Here is a 24944-nt window from a genome sequence, read left to right as displayed (position 1 = left end):
AAATATGAATCAGACACCTTAAAAACTGTCTTTTTTCAGTAGGATATGCTTTTATGATCAATACTGATTTGTCTAATTGTCATAGCTAGCATTGGAGAAGGAAATGGCAACCCACTCCAGTGTTCTTGCCTGGAGAATTCCAAGGACAGTGGAGCCTGGTGGGCTGCCATCTATGGGGTCGCAGAGAGTTGGACATGACTGAAGCGACTTAGCAGCAGCAGCATTAATATAGCAATTTACATTGCATTGGTTCCTGGAAGAGGGAATTTTGGATGTAAATGCAAGTGGATCTTGAGGACTATTAGAACACATTTCCTTATTTCTCCTCCTACCCAGGTCTCAGACTAACTTTACTCATTCTGAATTGTGTCTAACCTGACTCTTTATGGTGGTATATATACATTTTCACTTGAGGGCTATGTTTGTTTTCTAATTCAGAAAGAACCTTTGCTTTGATAAACATATCCTTTCCCATGATACCAGGCATAAGATTCCTTATTTACTTTTAGTGGCTTCCATAGAGCTACTACTCAGTTCCACAGCTCCTGGCTTAACTGTTTCCAGGAAACACAGCAGTTTTATAGGATTACCTAAGATTGACATAGGGTTGAGGATAGAGATTCTTTCCCCCTAGCCTATTCTCTTTACCCAGATACTCTTTAACACATTTATTTCCCTCTCATATTTCTTCCTATAATCTTCTCCTTCCTTTCTTCCTTCTTTGAAAGAGAAAGTGAAGTCGTAAGTCGTGTCCAGCTCTTTGCGACCCCATGGACTGTAGCCTACCAGGCTTCTCCATCCATGTGATTTTCCAGGCAAGAGTACTAGAGTGGGTTGCCATTTCCTTCTTCCTTCTTTCAGTCCAGGTTCTCTCCTGGAATCTCCAGAAGAGATTGGAGCCCTGCTAACATCTTGATTTTAGCCCTTTGAGACTTGTGTAATTTCTGACCTACAAAAAAAAAAAAAAGTATTGAAAGCACCAAGAAAATGCTCTTCCTCTAGTCTCTCACCTGAATTATGGCCAATTAGACCTTTGAATTGGAGAAGGAAATGACAGTCCACTCCAGTATTCTTGCCCGGAGAATCCATGTACAGAGAAGCCTGATGGCCACAGTCCATGGGGTCACAAAGAGTTGGGCACGACTGAGTGACTGAGCAACAGACCTTTGAATATTCATTGGAAGGACTGAAGCTGAAGCTCCAGCATTTTGGCCACCTGTTGCGAAGAGCCAGCTCATTTGAAAAGACCCTGAGGCAGTGAAAGACTGAAGACAAAAGGAGAAGCAGATGACAGAGAATGGGACAGTTTGGTGGTATAGCTGACTCAGTGGACGTGAATTGGAGCGGGCTCCGGGAGATGGTGAGGGACAGGGGGGCCTGGCGTGCTGCAGTTCATGGGGTCACAAAGAGTGGGCACAACTTAGCGACTGAATGAGACCTCTGACAGGCAAAAGAAACATATATTTTTAAAAAGGGAATGGACAGTACCTAGTACACTGACTTCCTTGATTGACTCTTTGAAAGATAATTGGATTGAGAATTCAGATACTCAGAGACCCAATGTTTAAAAATAAAGTATTTCCATTAGTAGCAAAGAAAAAAAAAAAAAAGAACTTTAAGATAATAAGTGTGTATTGATTTAAGCTCTTACATTTTTGGTACTTTGTTACAGTAGCAATAAAAAACTATATAGGCTTCATAAACTAATACTGACACAAACCCTTATAGTTTACAGAATACGCTCTCATGTCATATCAAATCAATTTGAGAACAAAGAGGGGCGGAGATGGCTTCATGTTCTCTCTTCCCATGCCCTGCCTCCTTCCCCTTGAAAAAGGTGATTTGAAGTAAGGCTGCTATGGTAAAACATACTTCTTCACCAAATTCCTCAAATATTCTTACTGTTTCTACATTTACAAAGAGTACCAAGATATGTTACCTTAGATAATTCACTCAATCCATAACTACCAAATAGTTTGCAAATAAACGATACAAAAGTGAGACTTCCATTTTTATAATGGATTTATAATAATGGAAAGAATCAGGTTTTAATCTGGGCATGGCTACTTGGTGGCTGTGGCTTAGACTCCTAATTCTCACTGGATATCATTTTTTTTTAAATCAAAAAAAAATGACAGAATTAGGAGATGACTTCAAGATACTTTCTATACTAAACATGCATCTATACTAAATTTTTAGAGGCATCCAGACCTTGAAATGTTTTCTACTTGTATAAACAACAGACACGCACACACACACATACACACACATATACATACAGTGATTTTCTGTAGATCTGTGTATTTTTTGAAAGTTAAGAGTCACCTTTAAATCTGTAGGTTCATATGATGCACTTTAAAAACCTGATGGTCCTCCATCAGTTGAATCTGGTGAAGCAGTCACACAGCAGTATTTAGCAGAAGTATTGCTGATGTGCAAAAAGCAAAATACACACAAAACATACTAAAAACATCATTGACTTGACTTGCATTTTTGCATACCTAGGCACTTCCTGTTTTGAACTATAAGTAAAAAGATAGCCATATCTTTTTTCTCACCCCACAAGTCACTTAAATCTGTTCTCATGAAATTTCCGGTTCCATTATCCCTTGTGATCTGCCTCTATAAAATTATCTAGGCTACTAGTAATGTTACATAGAAATAAAAGTGGCTCTTTCCTCAATTTTTTATAAATCGCTAAATCTGATAATGTCTTCCATTTAACAATAGTCAACAATTTTCCATTTTTTCACAGCAAAAGATACAAAAGATCTTTTCTATGAAAAATTACAGCAGATATTTCAGCAGGGACCTCTGGTTGTCTACTCTTCATGTCCTAACACTTCTCACGCAACTGAACTCAGCTTTAGTCCCAGAGAACTTCTGATAAGAAGTCTATGACACTTACTGTTCCCAATACACCCTGCTTTCCTATCTCTACTCTTTTAAATATGCTGTTTCTTCTCTAACATCATTCCCTTCCTTTTCTACCTGGAAAAATTCTGTGCCGCCTTGAAGATGTGGATCCTGTAATCTCCCCAGTCACCCAAAGACTCCCAGACATTCTCATAGCCACATACAGAAAGCTCCTTTATAACATTTATCACAGTGTAAAAGGATTGGACACATGGGTTTGATCCCTGGGTCAGGAAGATCCCCTGGAGAAGAAAATGGCAACCCACTCCAGTATTCTTGCCTGGGAAATCCCATGGACAAAGGATCCTGGCAGGCTTTAATCCATGGGTATGCAGAGAGTCAGACATGATTGAGGGACTGGGGATAACAACAACAGTAATTATTACATATTTTTGACTCTTCAGCCTGTAGTAGTCTACAAATTTCTTGGGAGCAAAGATCTCTGAATTTAATTCTTTACAGTACATTTTTTTCCCAGAAAGGATTTACAACAACTTTTATAGTTCAACCCACCTAGGTCAGTGATGGACATATAATAGGCTCTCAAAAATATCTACTTAACAAATAAACCAAATCACCTTATAATCTCCTGGGTCATTTACTAGATATACTGATTCAATAGAGAAGAAAAATCACAGAAAATCTAGGAGATAGTTCTTCTGAGTTTTGTCATCTCTGCTATTTGTTCTGTTATCAAAGGAATAGAAATTGAAAACATACACACAAAAAAGCTATGCAACCCACAAACCTACTATTATGATGTACATTCCACATTGGTGAGCTGTTACTTAAGTAGCACCAAGTGAATAGGTGGAGAACAGCATAACACAACAAACTTATCCTCTCTTGACCAACTGATTTGCTATGGGAACTCTGACAAATTAATCACTCCTTTTCTTTTGCCTATTTATATTCCTCTAGAACCATTAAGGAGGACATAGGGCATTCCACAAAGGCACTTTTGAGGAATAAACAAGAAAATTGCGTAGTCCTGAAAAATCAGTGGGCCCAGGTTCTAATGGTTGATGTGACATAAATGAGCTGTTATGTCAGCTCATTGTTATTGGCATTCTCTGATTCTCAATTTTGTTATTGAGAGTTATTGTCATTCTCTGATTCTCACTGTTCACTGCATGAAAATTTATCAGTGATTCTCAAATCCTCCCCCCTTTTCTTTCCCCTTTCCACCTCCTGGGGAATATGGCATACTTCATCAGCTAAATTTTCTCACAGTAATAGCATTTTCTTAGTAGAGGTGGCCCTAAGGTTATGTCAGAATCACATTGTATGTACAAGGTGGGTGTGTGTGGGTGTGTAAATTGAGTGATAAAGTTCCTTCAGGTGATTCTTAGTCTTGAGTTGAGAACCAGGAAACTCCCTCCAGATCCTGCCAGCAAAAACAACCTATGATTTTATAATTTTATGAATGAATAGTATGAATGACCTATAAAGAACAGTAGTATAAGATGCAGACTGCCTGAAGCATAAGTAACTACTTTATGAAAAAGTATCATCATCAAAAAGTCATGTGCTGAGCAAACAAGAATGGAGACAGGTTTATGAAAATTTAGTCTGTGCTTCTTACTATCTCATTTGCATGACCTTGGACAAGGTACTGAACTGCCTTTGGACTGAATTTTCTCATCTGTAAAATCCACATACACATGCCTCCCTGTAGGGGGATTAAGTATGATCAACTGTGTAAAACAGTCAAGCATAGTGCTTGCAACATAGTCAGTACTTATTAAATGGTTATGAGGCTAATCTATGCTGCTCCTGCTGCTGCTAAGTCGCTTCAGTCATGTTCAACTCTGTGCGACCCCATAGAAGGCAGCCCACCAGGCTCCCCCGTCCCTGGGATTCTCCAGGCAAGAACACTGGAGTGGGTTGCCATTTCCTTCTCCAATGCATGAAGAAGAAAAGTGAAAATGAAGTCGCTCAGTCGTGTCTGACTCTTTGCGACCCCATGGACTGTAGCCTACCAGGCTCCTCTGTCCATGGCATTTCCCAGGCAAGAGTACTGGAGTGGGGTGCCATCGCCTTCTCCATAATCTATGCTAGATGCACATAAATGGATCAGACGTTTTCCTGTTTTTAAAGGTTAGGGTGCCATTTCAGGTTTAGAATCTCATATAACTCAGCTCTAGAATGAATTATCTAGAACTAATGTGAGTGAAATGAGTATCTAATTCATTTTCATGTGTTCCATATTTACTCAGTGACCCAAGGGAACTTGTTAGTATTTTACTATCTTAACTGGAAATTCCAGAACAGCGTATGTGTGGCCATCATCAGAGACTGGCTTTAAGTTTATAACCAAACACACAAAGCCTAAATAACCTATTCTAATACCCTGTTCTAATACCCTTAGTATTGTAATAATACAGTGAATATTTTTCTGAACACCAACTGTATGTTAGGCAGTGTTGTGAATAATTTACATGAACTAATAGTAACTTATGTAATCCTAAAACATGCTATCATAAATACTATTATAATCATCCCTATTTTGCAAATGAGGTAACTGGTGTAGAGAGGTAAAAATTGCTTACAGCCACAGTGAAAAGTAGAAATTTAAAGCCAGTAAGCCAGATCCCATCCCAGATCCCAAACTTTGGGCCTGTTTGGTATGGTGGCTAATGGAAGGAATTCTAAATGAACTGTTAGGAAACCTAAATTCTAGACCCACCTGCGTGTCCTCAAGTAAGTCATTTTCTTTCTCCATCTAAATGAAAAGATTTGGATTAAATCCAAGATTCTCCCACATTGAAAATCAGAATTATTATCCCAGTTCAAATATTACCTCCTTCCTTTCTATGAATGTCTAACTCATACTATCCAGCGTTTTGAATGACAAGAATTAGTGTCTGAGGGAGCCTCCTTTTTTTTTTTTTTTAACTTAAAAAAAAATTACTTTTTTGGCTGCTGTTTTCTTTTGTTGTTCCTGGCATGTGTTATGTTGGCAACACAAACCATTGTGTCTACACTTCTGTGTTTATAAATGTTTATGTTGCTATTGCTGTTTATTTCCTTTGTTTAGGAGAAAAAATTTATAAAACATGAATGGAAAGGAAACAAAATTAGGCAGGCCAGATTTCACCAGCAAGAGGAACCTCACAATTACATTTGTCACATTATCTACTGTTACTTCCACCCCCACCACCACTGATGTATCCACTCTCCCCCTTCTTCCTCTTAGTTACCACCTGATATATGATGTGTTTGACTTCTTTGTGTGTTGTCGCCCTGACTAAAATGGAAGCCTCTAATAGGGCACTATGTCTGTTCTGTCTTCTGCTTTTGTGTCAATGCCTACAACAGTAGGTGCTCACACAGTAGGTGCCCAAGGCAGGTGCTCAATAAGCACTGACACATAGAACTACATTGCTTCCGGATAAGGAGGATCTTGGGGACCGGAAGCATGTCACGACTGAACTTCTGTTTTCTTACCTCACTTACTGTCATTATCCCCTGAAGACAGCTCAGGAATAAGCTTTCACACAACCTTCTCACTCTCCCCTGAATCCTCACTACATGACTATCTTGGATCAGGCTGCTTATTATCGTCTTAAACAAATGCAAATGACCTTCAGTCGTCCAAATCACCTCCTGTTTAGTGCCCACTCCCCAAAAGAATCCAGCATGAGCTTTAAGTAATGTCTATCAGATCATGTTGTTCCCTTGTTTAAATCCTTCATGGATTCTCAGGGACTTTAGCACAGATTTCAGTCTCTTTAGTAGGAAACAAAAATCCCTTTGATCTGACCACTGATCAGACTTTTAGTCCCATTTCTCCACTCCAATACCCTAGTCATTCTGCACATTTTGTAATTCTCTGTTGGTCTCTTTGTACTGAGATCATTGAATCGTTCATCTGAAATACCCTTAAATTCATGGATTACCTGGAAAATTATACCACATTCAGTCCCAACATTATCTAAAGTGGAAAACCTTTCCCCACTTTTCCAATCACAGTAAGCCATTCTAACTTTGTTCCCCTTGTAAGACTTTTCACCTAACTCCAGGAGTACATTTATCATATTGTAATTCAGTTTTTTAAAAAAATTGTTTCTAGTTTGTAGACCAATGTTTAATGGAAATGCTCAGCACAGTGCTTGGCACAGAGTAGGCCTTCAATAACTACTGAATAAACAAATAAACAAGCAAACAAATACCATAAATGTCTATTTAGAAATCCTTATTCTTCTTCTCATTTAAAGCATGTTTACAAATAAATCAAATTCCAAATCCCTACCAACAAGACAAAGTTTATAATTGGCCTAGTCTTACCTAAACACATCTTGTGGCCTGTCTAGGGTATCTCTTGACCTTGACAGTAACCACAGTGCTGAGGGCATTTCTTCCATATCTTCTTACGTGATCTCCAAATGAAAATGCACCTTGATCCTAATGTATCTGTGAGAATGCTGCTATGACAGACACCACATGGAAGGCAACCGAACACACACCTGAGTTGTATTTCCTTGGTCAGCCAGAGGACATCCGGAAGCGTTGTATCCCTATACCACCTGTGACCAGAGAGGTAGCTCAGGGGAGATTCCAGGATAGTAGGATGTGGGGTAGACTGTTCCCAGGATTGCTTGAGAAGCACAAGAGAAGTTTTCTTTAGCATCAGGGTGTCACAACAGCTGCTTGAAGACACCACACATCCAAAATTAGGAGTGGGAATAAGTCGAAGAATCAGTTAATCAGTGTCTGGCTTCCTGAACCACCTTAATGAAATAAAATGCCAAAATTCACAGATACATTGACACTCCTGCTGACAGCCTAAAATAGCATCAGCTTCCGACTGAGTGAGCCAATCGCTAGCTATTGCATTGAACTCTTCTACCTGATGATATGTCAATAGGATGACCTTATTTTCAAGATAAGTTCCCTTCTCCTTGCTCTCTCTCATTTTTAATTTGACAGAGAAAGTGAACTTGGCTTTTTCTAAGGCTCACTGGATTAGAAGACGCCATTGTGGATGAATTGTTGAAAGTTACAAGTAACTATTCCCACGTGTGAAAGAAGACTTCATCGATTGGGATGAAATGTTGGGAGAAGGAAGTTTCTGCATTTAGACAATGCTAAAATCACAAGAACCAGGTTTCAAATTCAAGAGGGAACAGAGGAATATAAACATATTTTTCAAGTGCTGTTAACAGAAATAGTTTTACATTTAGCATTTGCCTTATATTGTCTGGAGTAAGTGGCCCATGTGGGCACTATCATCCTTGTAGGGGAGCCAAGACAGTGCCACTGCAAACATCTGGTAGAGTGCCAACAGAAGGCTCATCTGCAGGGATTTTGACCCGTTGCTTGGCCAGTGGAGGGACTCTTCAACTAGAGAAAATCAAATCATACTAAAAGAGTCCCCCAAAAGAAGCAGAGGGAGAAAAAGAAAGGGATTTAGTAGAAAAGCCATATGATGAGCACAGGCTTTGTGGCCCAAATCTTCTGCCACGCTTAGTTAGCTGAGCTTTTGCAAGCTACAGTCATTGACAAAGTACATACAGTGGTTAGGAGGCAGACTCTGGGTTCAAATTACAGCTCCAACAATTAATAGATCCTGGGCAAATTATTTAGCTTCTTTTTGGTTCAATTTTCTAATCGGTAAGAAAAAAGAGTGCCTACACCTCACTGTGTTACAGTCATGATATATGTATAATACATGTAAAACCTGTATACATGTAGTATATAATAAGTGCTCAGTGTATGGTAGTTTTATTGTAAACAGAACCATTAATGGGGATATTTAGAATCATGTCAAACTAGAGAACCTCTGCTCCAAGCAGAAGTCTTGATGAGTAGCAGAGAGAGATTTAAGGCTTCATCTAGCTCTACTCTTTGTGTTGCTCTTCAGAGAAGAGTAAGATAAGGAAGATGTGGTCTTTCTTCACAATGACCTTACAGTAAAGTGGAAGGTACCAACATATATTATGTATATTATATAGTATATACAATATATATACATATGTGTGTGCTTATATAGATGAGAAAAAAAGGCCCAAAAGTTATGAATAAAATACAACAGTAACAAACATTTATATGAAATTACTGCTGACTTTTAAATTGGAGACTATGTTCCAAGGTAGGTTATAGTACCTTTCTATTTGTACAAAACCATTTTACAAAAAAGCTCCACTTGCAAGTAAGGTAGATTATATATCTGGATCCTGGACTCCAGGAGGACAAAGCCTTCATTTTTCTTTAATCATTCACATCATAACCCAAGTAAGTTAAATTCAAGGAAGCAGCAATTGTACACTGTCCAGGTATTTCCTATTTTGCTGTCTGCCTGTTTCCTACTGAACTGACAAAGGAAACCAGGATCAGATGCGGTCCAAGCTTGCACCAGCTCTGATTGGCCTCTAATTATTCAATAGAGATCACAGGTACATTTCTGAATGGTTTGGACAACAACTTCTGATGAGTCCCAAACTCTCCTGATTAGAATGCTTTAACCAAAGGAAGGAAAAAAAAAAATCAGCAGACAAAGAAAAAAAAATTAACCATATTTTCTACTATCTGCAATTCTTAGCCTAGTAGTAATATACTCTTTGTTCTGCTGAAAAACATTCTATATTGATTATGCTGACACTGACAGTAAAGCTGTGTGGTGGCTGGCTTTATTTTAATTTTTTCTCTTCACATCTCAGATGAGAAAGTGGGTTATGATTCATCCTGCACAATCTGAGTCAAAATTCATCTTTGTCTCTTTTCAATTAGTTCTTCTGCATTCCACATTAAAAAGCAAGAGTAGTTTGCTCAGCAAATGAGAATATTGTGGTATGCTTTGTGTGTTGCTTTCTCACACAATGACTGAAAAACAGTTTTTTGTAATGACATTCCAATAACAAGAGGACATCATAAGAAAACACAAAGTGTTAATTCAAACAGGGACAAACACTGACATTAAAAATTCAGAGCAGCTGATTATTACACACTAATCATAAGTGGCATAAATCAAGTTAGACGCTGCATTGGGAAGTAATATTGACATCTCTTAAATTTTTGAGTTGTTATGGTTTAGCATACATTTTCACATCTATTTCTTTAGCTTACTCATCACAATAATTATATAAAATAGACAGGGGTAATGTTTATTATTAGATGAAATAAGTGAAACTCAAAAAGGTTAAGAGGTTATATAAAGTTGCTTAAGGTACATGTAATTTAATCCAGAAAACCTACAATAAGAATTTGGCTCATGGACTTCCATGAAGGTACAGTGATTAAGACTCTGCACTTCCAATGCAGGGGGCATGGGTTTGATCCCTGGTTGGGGAACTAAGATACCACATGATGCACAGCACAGCCAAAAAAAAAAAAAAAAAGGTTCCATCTCTTAACCAGTCCTTGGATAAGCTGATTTCTCTGGCAAAATGATAACTCTAGACTTAAAACTGATGAAAGAATGTTTTCAAATGATGCATATGTTCTAAAGCACAATGCAAATGTCAGAAGTCTCCAGTGTTACACAGAGATACAGGACTTACACTTGGGTTTCTTGACTCCAAGTCCAGTTCTGGTTTCACTATCCCATGTAACAGAAGATGAATTATTTATTTTAATAACAGTGCTATATTATACACTGAAGACCATTATCACATTAATGGTTACAAATACTAATATTATTTATGTACTCCAGGTATACTTAGTGAACAATATATTAAACCCAGAATATTCTTAAACAGTGATGCCTGAATAGTCAACTCAGTACACAGTATTCCTTATATCTACAATTTTATTTTATGTTTATTAACTGACAATGTGATGTGAACCTTCTCATAAACCTTAGGAAATGAGGAACAGTACTGAGCAGAGTGCAAAATAGTGTAGGAAATATAATTCTCGAGTTTCTTTGGCAATTCTTCTGAGGCAACCAATGTTGTAATCTTACACAGGGCAGTTATTTTCCTACCTGCCTATGTTTTAACAGTGTATAGACAACAATATATGAAAAGTATTGAGGTAAGTAAAGAAAAAGGCCAAAGGATCCCAAGAGATCATGAAGTCTATGAGAGATGAGGTCCATGGAAAAGGGACTGGCCTAAGATGTCACAAGATTATGGGACAGAGATCAGCCCGGAATCTGGCCTCTGATTACTTGATGCCTGATTCTTTATACAACTACACTGCCTCTCATGATAAGATGATGATGCTGGCTATAAAAATTAAAAAAAAAAAAAACAAAACACACAACTCAGTTGATAACCTTGAGGACATCATTTCACCATAATGTCCCAATAGTTTATCTTCTGGTTGAGTTATACCCACATTTCTCAATATTTTGAACATTAGAGGGTTCATGGATGAACATTCTAAATTTAATTACGGTGTTTGCTTTCATGTCTTTTATGGGGAAAGCAACAAGTACTTAGTCCTTAAAATAAAATTATGGATATTATTGACATGAAGATAAAATAGGTTAAAAAATAAATGAGCTGATTTAAACAAAAATGATGGGCAAATAATAGATATAGATATATTGCATGTGTGTTTGTGTTAGTTGCTTAGTCGTGTCCAACCCTTTGTAACCCCATAGACTGTAGCCCACCAGGCCCCTCTGTCCATGGGATTCTCCAGGCAAGAACACTGGAGTGGGTTGCCATTTCCTTCTCCAAAAGGACCTATAGAAAGAAAGAAAGTAAAGTCGCTCAGTTGTGTCCAACCCTCTGTGACCCAATGGACTACAGCCCATCAGGCTTCCCCATTCATGGAATTTTCCAGACAAGAGTACTGGAGTGGTTTGCCATTTCCTTCTCTGATATTATTGCATATTTGGTGAAAATTATGATGGTGGCTTCCAATGACCAAGGAATGGGAAGCTTTCAAGTTGGGAGTTAGTAACTGGCTCTTTAACGGTGCCATGATTCTAGGGCTGAATGATGTGTTTGTGTGTGTGGAGAGAGACTGAAGAGGTAGTGGTTAATAATTGTTTTCAGTTGCCTCCTGCCTACTGCAGCATCTTAACCTTCAGCAAGTCACTCCTGTACAGTGTTTGTGTCCTTTCTCGTTGAATTTTAATAAGCGATGTTTACCTCCAGGTAGGAGTGAAGCCAGGTCCAGGACTCAGATAAATTGAAGTTTTGATAGAGAACCAAATGGGGGCTGAGACCAGAACTGTGCAGTGCTGTAATGAAACTGGGACAATTTAATGTAACATGACTGGCATCAGAGGCAAAATTAGGAAGAAAATCAGGATACGGTCATTAATTTGGACTTGCTTCTGGAACTTCTCAGTTTACTGGCCTTGGGGATTTTCTGCTCACTTTCCTCTTAAAGCATTCAATTGTCTTTACTGAAAACTCTATCCACAACTAGTACATCACCAATAGATCTCTTTCTTCCCCAGCAATAGGTGGACTCCTCTGGCATTTAATGTGGCACAGGTCAGGCGGCAGTAGTGGTAAAACCCCCTGAATCTGGGTGAAAAAGTATGTATTTTACACCGCCAGTCACGTAATTTGTTTCCTATCAAAGCTCTTTGTGCTAAAGGATTGAACAAATGCTTTCTCTCCTTGGTCATTATGTTACTTTATTTCTTTTGTCTCCCATAGCACACACTTCTATGATTGGTATATAGTAAGCACTCGATCAATATTTGTAGATGAGTGAATCTGTTTAATTGAAAGTACAACAGATGTCTACCAAGTAGAACTCTGCAGATGTTCAAACAATGGCTTTGCTGACAGTCAATTAATTATGCCTTCTGACAATTCTAATGTCACTTCAAAGTCTGGAAGGAGATGATTATCTGTGTGCTTTAGAGAAAGTTGTGGGGAAAGTTCAGGTTGGGGGAAAGAAGGGTGGTTTGGAGGGGAAAGGGAGTTGAGTTCACAGTTATCTGTATTGGTATGTTTAAGATCAGAAAATGCAGAATAAGCACTTGTAGGTCTGGGTATCAGCTCTGCCATGTCTCAATACACAACCACAGACAATCTACAAATTGAAACTTTCTTTTGCCATACACAATGTGTGCCCCCCAGCCTTTCTCTCTCAAGATATCAAGCTTATTTCCATGTGATTAGACAAAAGGATGTTTGATTATAAAGCAAAATTTTCTTTTCTACTTTTCTTCTCATTCTTTGATAAAGAGAATGGCGATCCCAATGCAACAAAATGAGTAGGTATCTACTGTAAGTATGAAACACGGATCCTGGGTGATGCTTCCCAGTCTTGAAGGGGTGAAATGTAAGAGAACAACCTTTCACAACTGTTTGCTATGGAAAACACAAGAAAACATGGAGAAAGGATGTTTTCCCAATGTGATTCCCTGCTCATCTGACCTATTTGGATTAGGACAGAAGAAAACTGAGGAGGTAAGAGATTGTCCTGGGTTCCAGGACCACAAAGGAAGCCCAGAGTGAAAGAAATGGAATTTAGAATTTAGAACAGAAAATCCTAACTACATAACCTAAACATTGGCCAATTTCAATCTTTAATTTTCACAGAAAAGACATGAAAAACAGATAAATCAAGTTCAAGGGTATCAATCTAACTTTGACTGAAGTTCAATGATTGTAGCAACCATGTGTTGTTCTCCCTGAAACATTCTCTAGTGACTTCAAGTGATTTAAAAAGGAATTAGAAAGCTTGAGTTATAATCCATGGCTCTGTCACCAATTAGTTTGAAACTAAAAAACTCTTATTTTTGTAATCTCTAAAAGTGAGAGGATTTTCCTAGATAACCTCTAAGATTCCCTCTAGCTGTAACAATTTATGATTCCATAAGGTGCTAAATAAACATAGGTTAAATAAATGCAGTTTTTTTTTTTTTTGTAGTTTATACCATGTCCTGACCCATGGGATATGGAATGTCTGCTCACAATTTTTTTTTTCATGGATTAATTAATTAATTAAATATTAAACATCTCCTATGTATCAGGAATTGATCCAGGATTAAAGATAGAGACACAGGGGTATACTAACCAAAAACTACCTTCAATCAGATTTACATCTTAATGAGGTAAACAATAAATGCTACAAGCAAGTAACTTGATGAGTATGAGAAAAAGATATTGGCAATCTCTTTGGTTCATTTGACTTCCCTGGTGGCTCAGATGGTAAAGCGTCTGTCTACAATTCGGGAGACCTGGGTTCGATCCCTGGGTTGGGAAGATCCCCTGGAGAAGGAAATGGCAATTCACTCCAAGACTATTGCCTGGAAAATCCCATGGACAGAGGAGCCTGGTAGGCTACAGTCCATGGGGTCACAAAGAGTCGGACACAACTGAGTGACTTCACTCACTCACTCATTCTTGGTTCATTTATATTTGAAAATCAAGTATACATACATAGGTTCTAACAAGTTATTATCATTTTATCATTTTTATGGGCAGTGGATTCTTTTTTTCTTTGTTTTTAATTTGAGGAAATTTGTTTTACAATGTTGTGCTGGTTTCTGCCATACAACTACTCAAATCAGCAATGATTATACATATATCACCTCCCTCCATTCTCCACTGGGCAATGTATTTTTAACCAAAGTTTGAATAAGGTATAACCCAGTCTGGGTTCACAAAAATAGCAGGCCCAATCTACCTCCTCACCTTTGTGAACAGCCCTGCCATTCCGTTACTCACTGCTGCTGCTAAGTCGCTTCAGTCGTGTCCGACTCTGTGCGACCCCATAGACGGCAGCCCACCAGGCTCCGCCATTCCTGGGCTTCTCCAGGCAAGAACGCTGGAGTGGGTTGCCATTTCCTTCTCCAATGCATGAAAGTGAAAAGTGAAAGGGAAGTCGCTCAGCCGTGTCCGACTCTTAGGAACCCCATGGACTGCAGCCTACCAGGCTCCTCTGTCTATGGGATTTTCCAGGCCAGAGTACTGGAGTGGGTTGCCATTGCCTTCTCCGCCTTTACTCACTAGCAGAGACTAATTTCTATCCTTTGTTCAGAAAGGGGATTTTGGCCATAGAGTTCAAAACAGTCTCAGCTTGACAACCTTGAACAAGTCATTTAGGCTTTAGTTTTCGGGAAAATGAAAGGTTGTCCTATATAGTTTCTAAGATTTAATGATTCTTTATGATACTACAAGTCTAGGTTTCCACATCAATGCTTAAAAATACACCATGTAGCCAAATTAATTAAAAATTAACGTGTACTAAGATAGAACACATAAAATGCTTAGGATTATTATTTATTTAGTGCTGTAATCATATATTGCCCCAAGCAAACGTTTTACCAGAAATCACTACCACAAAAGGAAGTATATCTAATATGTCTCATTAACAGAAGACATTTTATTCCCATGACCCACAGAGACCTTAAGTGAAAAGATGGAGAGAAACGAAATCAAGAAATTCATTTTTCCCCAAATCAATACCACCTTTTCTCTAAACCACTTATTTTCTACTTATTCTTCCACTGTGACTTTGGGGTTTTTAATTAATTAGGTCATTTTTCTGTGAAAATAAAGTCCTTAAGGCCCCAGGTTCCATCTGTACTAAAAGAGGCTCCCATTTGGAATCACTTTCTAGTTTGTAATTGACAGGAGCACTTTGGAAACCATTTTCTTGCCACAAAATAATAATGATTAAAAAAAAAACAGTGACACAAATTATTTAGAGCCTGCCAGATGAGACCCTCTAAAAACTTTTCAAAGTAATCATGTTTCTCTTTGTACCAATGAAGAAGCTAAAAAGAGAGTATGTTCACTGATTTATCTCATAGTCAATGACCAACCCAGTAACATGGTGCTGAGAGGATATAATGGGGTGGAGAGAGAGCAGAGTCTGGAGTCAGTAGGCTCGCTGCTTATGGGAGCTATGAGTAGCACGGGGGGTGGAGTGGAGAGTCCCTTAATCACTCAGATCCTCTATTTCTTCACATACCAAATGGAAACAAACACATTGTTTTGCAGGGCAGCTTCGAGCTTAGGGCTTCACTGGTGGCTCAGACGGTAAATAATCTGCCTGCAATGTAGGAGACGTGGGTTCAATCCCTGAGTTGGGAAGATCTCCTGGAGAAAGGAATGGCAACCAGCTCCAGTATTCTTAACTAGAGAATTCCACAGACAGAGGAGCCTGGTGGGCTATAGTCCATGGGATTGCAAAGAGTCAGAAACGACTGAGCAGCTATCTCTTTCTTTTTTTGTCTAGCTTAAATGATATAACAAACACAATATAAAAGTGTTTTACAAAGCATTATATAAATGTTAGTTGTAATCATGTAGCAGTAATGATAAACTGGGTAGCACTGGAAATTAGATGCAAGAGCTTGATTCCCAGGCAAGCTGAGATGCCTAAGTCACAGAAGGTCAGAGTTGGATAACATTTCTGAAATCTAATCTCATAGTCCAATGAATGCTTGAATACTTATCACCACTTCCCCAACAAGGGATTATTGAGCTTTGTCCTAGGCTCATCCAAAAATTTCCTCTGTCACTTAAACATGTTAATTCGTTATATGGAATGTAAATTTTCCAGCTTCCCCTCACTTGCTTTTGTTGCTGACTTTGGAATAATACATATTAAGTCCAATTTCTCTTTGACACGGCAGTTCTCCAATAGGTTTCAAGGCTCTAGGTTTTTTTTCTCCACTCCTTCAACTGTAGCTCAAATAGTGGTTTCCAGTTTCCTAAGCCTCTTAGTCTAAGTCTTCTAGACATGCTCATTTATCCTTTGCTCTTACTAGTATAGAGAAGAAATAGACCATCTTCCCATTGTTTGGGGCATTTTGCTTCTACTCACACGCATCCATGGGACCTCCATCTTGCTCTCAATTGAGGAGATACATAGTACCAAATGTGATGATGTGGTTTTATCAATAAAGTAATCATAGCAATGCCCATCTGAATCTTTCTTCTTTTATGGCTTGATTCATGCCAGGTCCCCACTGCCTCACATATTTTACTCTTGTCCAACTGTCCTTTGAAGCAATAAAGGCTACTTCCCCTAGAACAAACTTCCAGCTTTATGCAAAAACTCTCAATATGTCTCACTAACAATACTCAAGAGATAAGCAAAAACAAAACTTAGATAAACGCCAAGTTTTATGAAGAGAATTTACCTAGTGCTGTCTAAAGGCATAGGGATTCTTCAAATAGCTCACTAAATGATTCTGAGACTCACACACTTCAGTCTTTTTTTTTTTTTTTTTGAAGAAAGAATAAGACAACACCATGTAAACACTGCCAAGATAATTACAGCTTCATGCTTCAAAATAAGCGGGTAGATATTTTCAGTCCATCCTCAGATACATTCCATTATTCACTTCCAGATATTCTGTATTCCAAGATTATTGCCTTCTGCTTTAGGGTCTGTGCAGCCAGAATATCATTATTTTTGAGGGAGTCATGCTGTAGTCAGAGGCTGAGACATGGAACCTCTCACCTACAACACCTTTTCTCTTTCAAAATGAATGAAAGCACAAAACTCAGAGGCTCTGGGTATACCAACCAACATGGAGAACACCTGGATAAATTCACAGATGTGGCTGAAAGATATCTAGAGACAAACTCAACTGTCCTTTACAGTCAGTTCAGTCGCTCAGTCGTATCCGACTCTTTGCGACCCCATGAACTGCAGCACGCCAGGCCTCCCTGTCCATCATCAACTCCTGGAGTCCACCCAAACCCATGTCCATTGAGTGGATGATGCCATCCAACCATTTCATCCTCTGTCGTCCCCTATTTCCCCCTCAAAAATACCTGAAAAATATAAGCTCTAGGGCTTCCCAGGTGGCGCTGGTGGTAAAGAACTCACCTTCCAATACAGGCGGCATAAGAGTTGTGGGTTCAATTGCTGGGTTGGGAAGATCCCCTGGAGGGGGAAATGGCAACCTACTCCAGTATTCTTGCCTGGGAAATCCCATGGACAGAGGAGCCTGGCGGGCTCTGGTCCATAGGGTTTCAAAGAGTTGAACAGGATTAAAGCAACTTAGCACCCATGTATAAGCTCCAATGTTGGCCACTAGCGCTGTTAAGTTCCACAATTTTCTAGCAATAACTTTCTCCCCCATTAGTTTCAATATCTGTTTTAAAAATCCTCCCTCTATTTTAAGTTCTGAACTTGACCTTAAATTATAATAATTTATAGTTCATTACCCCTTGTTCTTTCTGTGTATCTACCCCTGGCACTAAGAGTCTCTTCTAGCATAAACACAGTCTTCTAGTTGCCCAGGGAAACAGGTTGCTCCAAGATGCAAGCACTTGAACCAAGGCCTGTAGCCTTGCAAATGATTTGAGCTAAGGCTCTGTTGTGTGGTTAACTGAATTAAAAGAAAACTTCTCCTATCTTCAGTTTTCTTCTATATTTCCTCTCTCTCCCCTACAAAATAGTGTTCAAGGCCTATTCAAGTACATCCCTGCTACCAGAAAGACACTGGGGAATCTGATATAACCAAAATTCAAGTCCAGTAGATGCAAAATGTTCAGAACATGAAAGGCTATCTTCCCTTCAAAGATCTGGACTGATCATACTGCTCTCTTATGGTTCATCTTTGGTAGCATTTAGCTAATATTGTAATGTAACAGTTACAATTTTTGATGAGGATGGAAAAGGAGGGGCAATGGAACAGTAAAACTAGCACCTTTTCGGATGAAATCATTATAAAAAAATCAGCTGAGATCAGTTGAAGGTTCTAGCTTATAATATTTTATCAAGAAATGGCTTGAGAAAACAAGATGAGTTGTAGCTATCAGTGATTTGCTTCCTCCGAGGTCAACAGTCAACTCATGTGGTTGTTAGAGCAGTATGAGGTGGGCTATCTCTCCAGAGTATGTATCTGAGCCATGGCAAAAAGTCTATGCTTAGTTACACCAGGTAATTCAGGAGTTAAAGACAGTCAAAGTATCTTGCCAGTGACAATGAAGTCAGAACTACAGAAGCCCTGGGAAAGAATGGTAAGGGACAGGAGTAGTTAACTACAGGGACAGCTTACAACTTTTTGCCATGGTAACGAATCAGAATGAACTTAAGATGAGACAAGTAAGTCCAAATCCAAAAAGTTATGCTGTGTAACTTGAACTCATGGAGTCTCTCTCAATCCTGGTTTCTTCATCAGAGAAATAAAAACATCATTTTTATTGTAGTTGTTCAATTGCTCAGTCATGTCTGACTCTCTGCAACCCCATGGTCTGCAGCACGCCAAGCTTCCCTGTCCTTCACTATCTCCCAGAGTTTGCTCAAACTCATGTCCATTGAGTCGGTGATGCAATCCCATCATCTCATCTTCTGTCGCCCCCTTCTCCTCCTACCCTCAATCTTTCCCAGCATCAAGGTCTTTTCCAATGAGTTGGCTCTTTGTATCAGGTCATGACCAGGTCCATCAGTCAGACCATGACTGTGAATAGCCTTTTTAAACTTGGAGAGCTCTAGGTAAACATCAGCTTTGGTCATCACCACCACAATGCTTATCTCACCAACAATAGAAAGGGTATGTGTCCGGTAGAAAACAAAGAAACAGATACATAAGAACGAGGAATTTTCAAACAGTCGAATTTAGAAGACACAGGAATGATTCTTTACTCCTCCTGCCCAAGAAGGGAGTGTTAAGATAATTCATTTACGGCAATTCCCTAGTGGTCTCATAGTTAGCAATCTATTGCTTCCACACCAGGGAGCACGGATTTGATCCCTGGTTGGGGAACTAAGATCCTACATGCCACACAGCATGTATATAAAAAGATAATTCATCTATGGCAGGCTTCAATACTTTTGTGGGGGAGAAAGGGTGTACTGTGTAGTTATATTATCTCTAGTAGTTATAATCTGAAATGAGTCTGCCCTCCTCACAGTATTTTTACATCTATCTATCTGTTTCAAAACAATTTGCTGACATAATGACAGTTCACTCTAAATACTTCAACATTTGCTCCTGACAACAAGGATACTGTCTTATACACCAATGCCATTACCATACCCACAAAATTGACACTGATGTGTTATTATCTAATATATAGTTCATATTTAAATTTCTCTAACCTCTCCCCAAATGCCCTGATTTTTGATCCAGATCCAGTCAAAATGTATGCCCTGCATTTGAATGACATGTATTTTTTCATCTTCTTTAATCTTAAATAGTCTCTTATAACACTGACATTTTTAAAGAATTCAAGACAATTGTCTTTAAGAATGGCACATCATCTACATTTGTCTATTTCCTAATGGTTAGATTCAGGTTACATATTTCAGCAAGACTATTACATAGACAATGTTGTATACTTTCTACTACATCAAATCAGCTGGCACATGTCAGTTTGTCCTAGTATTGGTGATGCTAAGTTTCATCACTTGCCTTAAGAAAGTTTCCAAACTCTATTTGTGAAGGTATCTTTTCTCCTTTGTACTCAAGTCGTCCGTGAGGTGACCTTTTGATATCCCTCCCCTACTCTGAACATACCATAATTATAGTTCTTTAAATAAAGAAAACATGGTAAAACTGATGGGAAACTCCATAATGAAAAACAAAACGAAACAAAAAACCAAATATATTCATAAATTATTCCACTTAAGGAAAAAGAAACTAGGAGTTGCACAGAGAAAAACCAACATGACCACAGGGGAACCTTTTCCACTGATGCCATTTATTTACATTTTGCTCCCTCTCACTCACTGGTATGGCTCATAATCTAATAGGAGATCTTTGACATGAAAGCTCTTAATGACCTTCAGCAAATCAGCTATAGTGCCGATGAAAATTTCAGCATTAAATAGGCAAAGTGATAGAAAAAGTGAGCAGCTGAGGTACGGCTAGCAATGTTAATGCAAGAGTGAGAAATTCTTTTAAGGTGGTGATTAACAATGCTATTTCCAGCCCAGAATGGAACTAAGGTAAAATTCTGATAGAGAACAAGAGATGACTCTTATTCATCTCTCTTGGGTCAGGCCCTTCTGTTGCAAACACATGATACATAGCCTTCCTCCCTTCATCTTCAGACAGACTTAACTCTGTCTATGCTCGCATAGTGTCTCTGGCAGACCCAACACAGTGCCGCACTCCCTGCCGCACCGATATCCCTACTATGCTTGCCTCTCTCCCATCCTTCCCAGGAACTTGTGGGTCCCCTGAGGGCAGAGATCCTGCATCTCGCTGTCCCTGGCACCCAGCATAGAGGCAGGTGTGAAAAATGTGCGTGGGAAATATTTAATGTTTAAAGAATAGAAGAGTAAACCACAGTCCTGTTAACTCATCCTTTGCTTTCTGCTTTTACCTACCATGAGAGGTAGAAAAGGCATTCTGGCTTTGGAAACCATAGTCTTAACCACATTTCATGAAATAGTTCTCATAACCTTTTATCTCAACGTGTGGGACTCATTACATAAGATAAAATACTCGGTCTTTAGGCTATTGGTTCCAGCCTACCTCTCTAACCTTATTTCCCAATATCTTGTTCCTTCCCACATGGATGCTTCACTCCAGTGATTTTATTCCCTTTTATGTTAAAATTCTGCTCATCAGAAATGACATCACTTCTCTACTATCACTGCACTTCCAAGTCCTATTGCCACAATTTAAAAAACAACTGAAAGTTTATCTACTCTATAAACACTTTCCATACCTGCCTCATAATTTGCTCTCTCTTTCTTCTATACTCTCAAAGGAATTTGGCTGAACTTTGAATAAGTTACTTGTCACTTTCTGCCTTCCGTTATTAATTAAATGCCAGAACATTGCACATATCCTCTATTAGACAATAAGCTTCTTTAAATATAAGACCCATGTCTATCTTGTTTCATGTGCATTTAACACCTACCCAGCAGAGCAGCCTGCACATAATAGGCTGTTCATTGGTGGATGTTTTCCATATAAAGTAATTTTCCTTAAATCATCCTGGGATCAATTTATATTTTCTATATAGTTTCTATATCTATATAGTTCATTCTATCTACTTGGTGGTGCTAGTGGTAAAGAACCTGCCTACACGTGCAGGAGAAACAGGAGACACAAGTCTGATCCCTGGGTCAAGAAGAACCCCTGGAGGAGGAAACGGCAACCCACACCAGTATTCTTGCCTGGAGAATCCCATGGACAGAGGAGCCTGGCAGGTTACAGTTCATAGGGTCACCAAGAGTCGGACAAGACTGAAGTGACTTAACACGAACATAGAAGAGAATACCATCTCTTATTTTCCATTTGTCCAAAGCTAATCTCTTCCATAAAACTTTTCCTAAATATCCAGACTAAACTTTGGAAGGGATGGATATGTTTATTACCTGAATTGCTGTGATGGCAAAACACGTGTATCCATACATCTAAATCCACCAAATTATACACATTATGTGAAGTTCTTTGTATACTTCAATAAAGCTGTGGGAAAAGCTTTTAGAAGAAAAAAAATTGTATAGACCTGGATTTTAGATTCTAATCCACTCCTGCAACTTATTAGCTGTTGATATTGGGCAGATTACTTAACATTTCTGAGCCTTGGTTTTCTAATCTGGAAATAATAATACCATTTACTTCACAGGATTATAGCTTTTTCTGTAAGGATGAAATGAACAAATTCTTATAAAGTACATGGTATATAATAGTCCTGCCATATTGTAAGCACTCAATAAAACTTAATCATTATTCCACATTCCCTCTCGTGGTTTGTAACATTCATTTGGCAATGATTATTTATCGATTGGTGACATATGTTCTAGTTTTGCTTGGAACTTAATTTTAAATCAAGCATTATTAATGGATTTTTAATGGGCATATCTTGTTTTCTTAAGTAAAGCATAGGATAACTCTGATTATTGAGTATATTTCTACATGCCAAGAACTTGACTAAGTGTTTTCTATAAATATTTCATTCAATACTCACAGTAACAGTATAAAACAGCCATTATTTCCATGTTATAAATACAGCAAAACAAAATGATGTAGAGAGTAAACAATTTGTTTGCATTGTCTAAGATGGAAAGTAGTAGAGCTGGGACAGTTCTTGAAGGCAAAGATAATATTTAATTATATGTTTCCCAGAGTACTTATTATATATTCATTAATACAGTCACAACCTATGGTCAGTGTTGTTTATTTCTATCTATTCTGTTGCTATGATAATTGAAGCATACATATTTGGCATGTTAGCATTTTTGTTTTTGATATACCTTAATACAGATAATAAAGGGCCTTATTTTTCACTTTTAATAAACTTTTTTCAATTATCATCTTAGGTCGCAATATAAGATCTTCTCCCATATCAGTGACAAGGGCATGATATACTTTTAGTGTATTTCAATATAACTAGAGACTTTTTCTTTTTATACTATTCTCTATCCATTTGTGTTAGGCTTCCCAGGTGGCTCAGTGGGTAAAGAATCCACCCGCAATGCGGGAGACACAGAAGATGTGAATTCAGTTGCTGAGTTAGGAAGATTTCTTGGAGGAGGGCATGGCAATCCACTTCAGTATTGCTGCCTGGCAAATCCCATGGGCAGAGGAGCCTGGCAGGCTACAGTCCACAGAGTCAGACTGAAGCGACTGAACACACAGATGCACTTGTGCTAGTCTCTATCGACTTTTAGCTTTGTACACTTCTCTGCATTAATGATGTTTCTATAGTGAACTTACTATGAAAGAAACACTAAATAACATTTGCTTCACACTCTTGATTTGGGAAAAGGGGCTGAGGCAGTGGAGAAACAGGCCAATATGTTTAGCTGGTGGAAGGCAGAAAAGGAATCAGAATGACTCTTTATCCCCACTATTATGCTCTTTTAGCTAAGATACACTGTCTCCTGAATACAAATAAATGCCAAATTTTTCATATTCTAATCCAGTCCATTTATGATGTGGGTTTGGACCAGTGCCCTCAGTTTGCTTGTTATTAAATATTCTCAAATAAGAAGTGGGAAGATATAAAAATAGAAAATATTTGAATAAGTAAAAGTCCTGGGCAATTTTTCCACCTCTCTGCCTTTGATCCTACCGCTCCCCAAATGTAATATCTTCTCTCTAGAAGTTCTTACAGCAGGGTTACTCAGAATGGTGGATGGATGCCTAGTTGACTAAGACACTCTGTGAAGAGACAAGTTCAGAAGCAGACAGTATTTATAAAATATTATAGCAGCTTGCTGCTACTGCTGCTGCTAAGTCACTTCAGTCGTGTCCGACTCTGTGCGACCCCATAGACGGCAGCCCACCAGGCTCCCCCGTCCCTGGGATTCTCCAGGCAAGAACACTGGAGCGAGTTGCCATTTCCTTCTCCAATGCATGAAAGTGAAAAGTGAAAGTGAAGACGCTCAGTCATATCCGACTTTTAGCGACCCCATGGACTGTAGCCTATCAGGCTCCTCCGTCCATGAGATTTTCCAGGCAAAAGTCTTCTAGCAGCTTAATAGAGTAATTTATTCCTGTTAAAAATAACAATGCTAAAACTCTGTCTTCCAGTTTGTATTCTTTTTACTTCATTTTCTTAGTAACTAATTTTAATTATACTCTGTGGAGATATTGATCTCCAACAGATTAAGAAGGAAACAGAAAATGTGAAAGGCACTGCTTTAACAAGTCCAGGTTCAAGAACCATTAATTCTTCTCAAAAGCATTCCTGATGTTCTTGATGCAGAGAGCGTTTACATTTTATAACATTTGACCTAAGTCCCTCTTATAACTCTACCTGGTATACCTAGACTATCAATTATTTGTGTGCTGTTTTTGCCTTTTCTGAATAATTCCAACCTCCTTCAGGACAGGTTATGTATTTTTAATACCTCATAAATGGCGTATCGGAGAAGGAAATGGCACCCCACTCCAGTACTCTTGCCTAGAAAACCCCATGGATGGAGGAGCCTGGTGGGCTGCAGTCCATGGAGTCTCTAAGAGTCGGACACGACTGAGCGACTTCACTTTCACTTTCACTTTCATGCATTGGAGAAGGAAATGGCAACCCACTCCAGTGTTCTTGCCTGGAGAATCCCAGGGACAGGGGAGCCTTGTGGGCTGCCGTCTATGGGGTCGCACAGAGTCAGACACAACTGAAGCGACTTAGCAGCAGCAGCAGCAGCAGCAACTGGCTTTTAATTTATAAACTGACATTACACTAATGGACTGAATGGATTAACCATTGATAATTATTCACAGGTTTTGAGCA

The 24944-nt window shown here is 38.7% G+C and overlaps 1 protein-coding gene across 40 annotated transcripts in view; it reads right to left on the bottom strand.

Annotated features, from left to right (window-relative positions):
- The window catches only part of LPP (LIM domain containing preferred translocation partner in lipoma), a 760918-nt gene that overhangs the window by 181066 nt on the left and 554908 nt on the right, over positions 1-24944 (bottom strand). The gene's annotated exons all lie outside the window — the stretch shown is intronic.

The sequence above is a fragment of the Bos grunniens genome, chromosome 1, assembly GCF_055505025.1.
Source record: "Bos grunniens cultivar Pamir isolate PY7600 chromosome 1, Bosgru_T2T1.0, whole genome shotgun sequence".
NCBI classification, from domain to species: Eukaryota; Metazoa; Chordata; class Mammalia; order Artiodactyla; family Bovidae; genus Bos; species Bos grunniens.
Note: the sequence above shows the minus strand (reverse complement) of the source record. Positions and strands in the feature narration are given on the sequence as shown.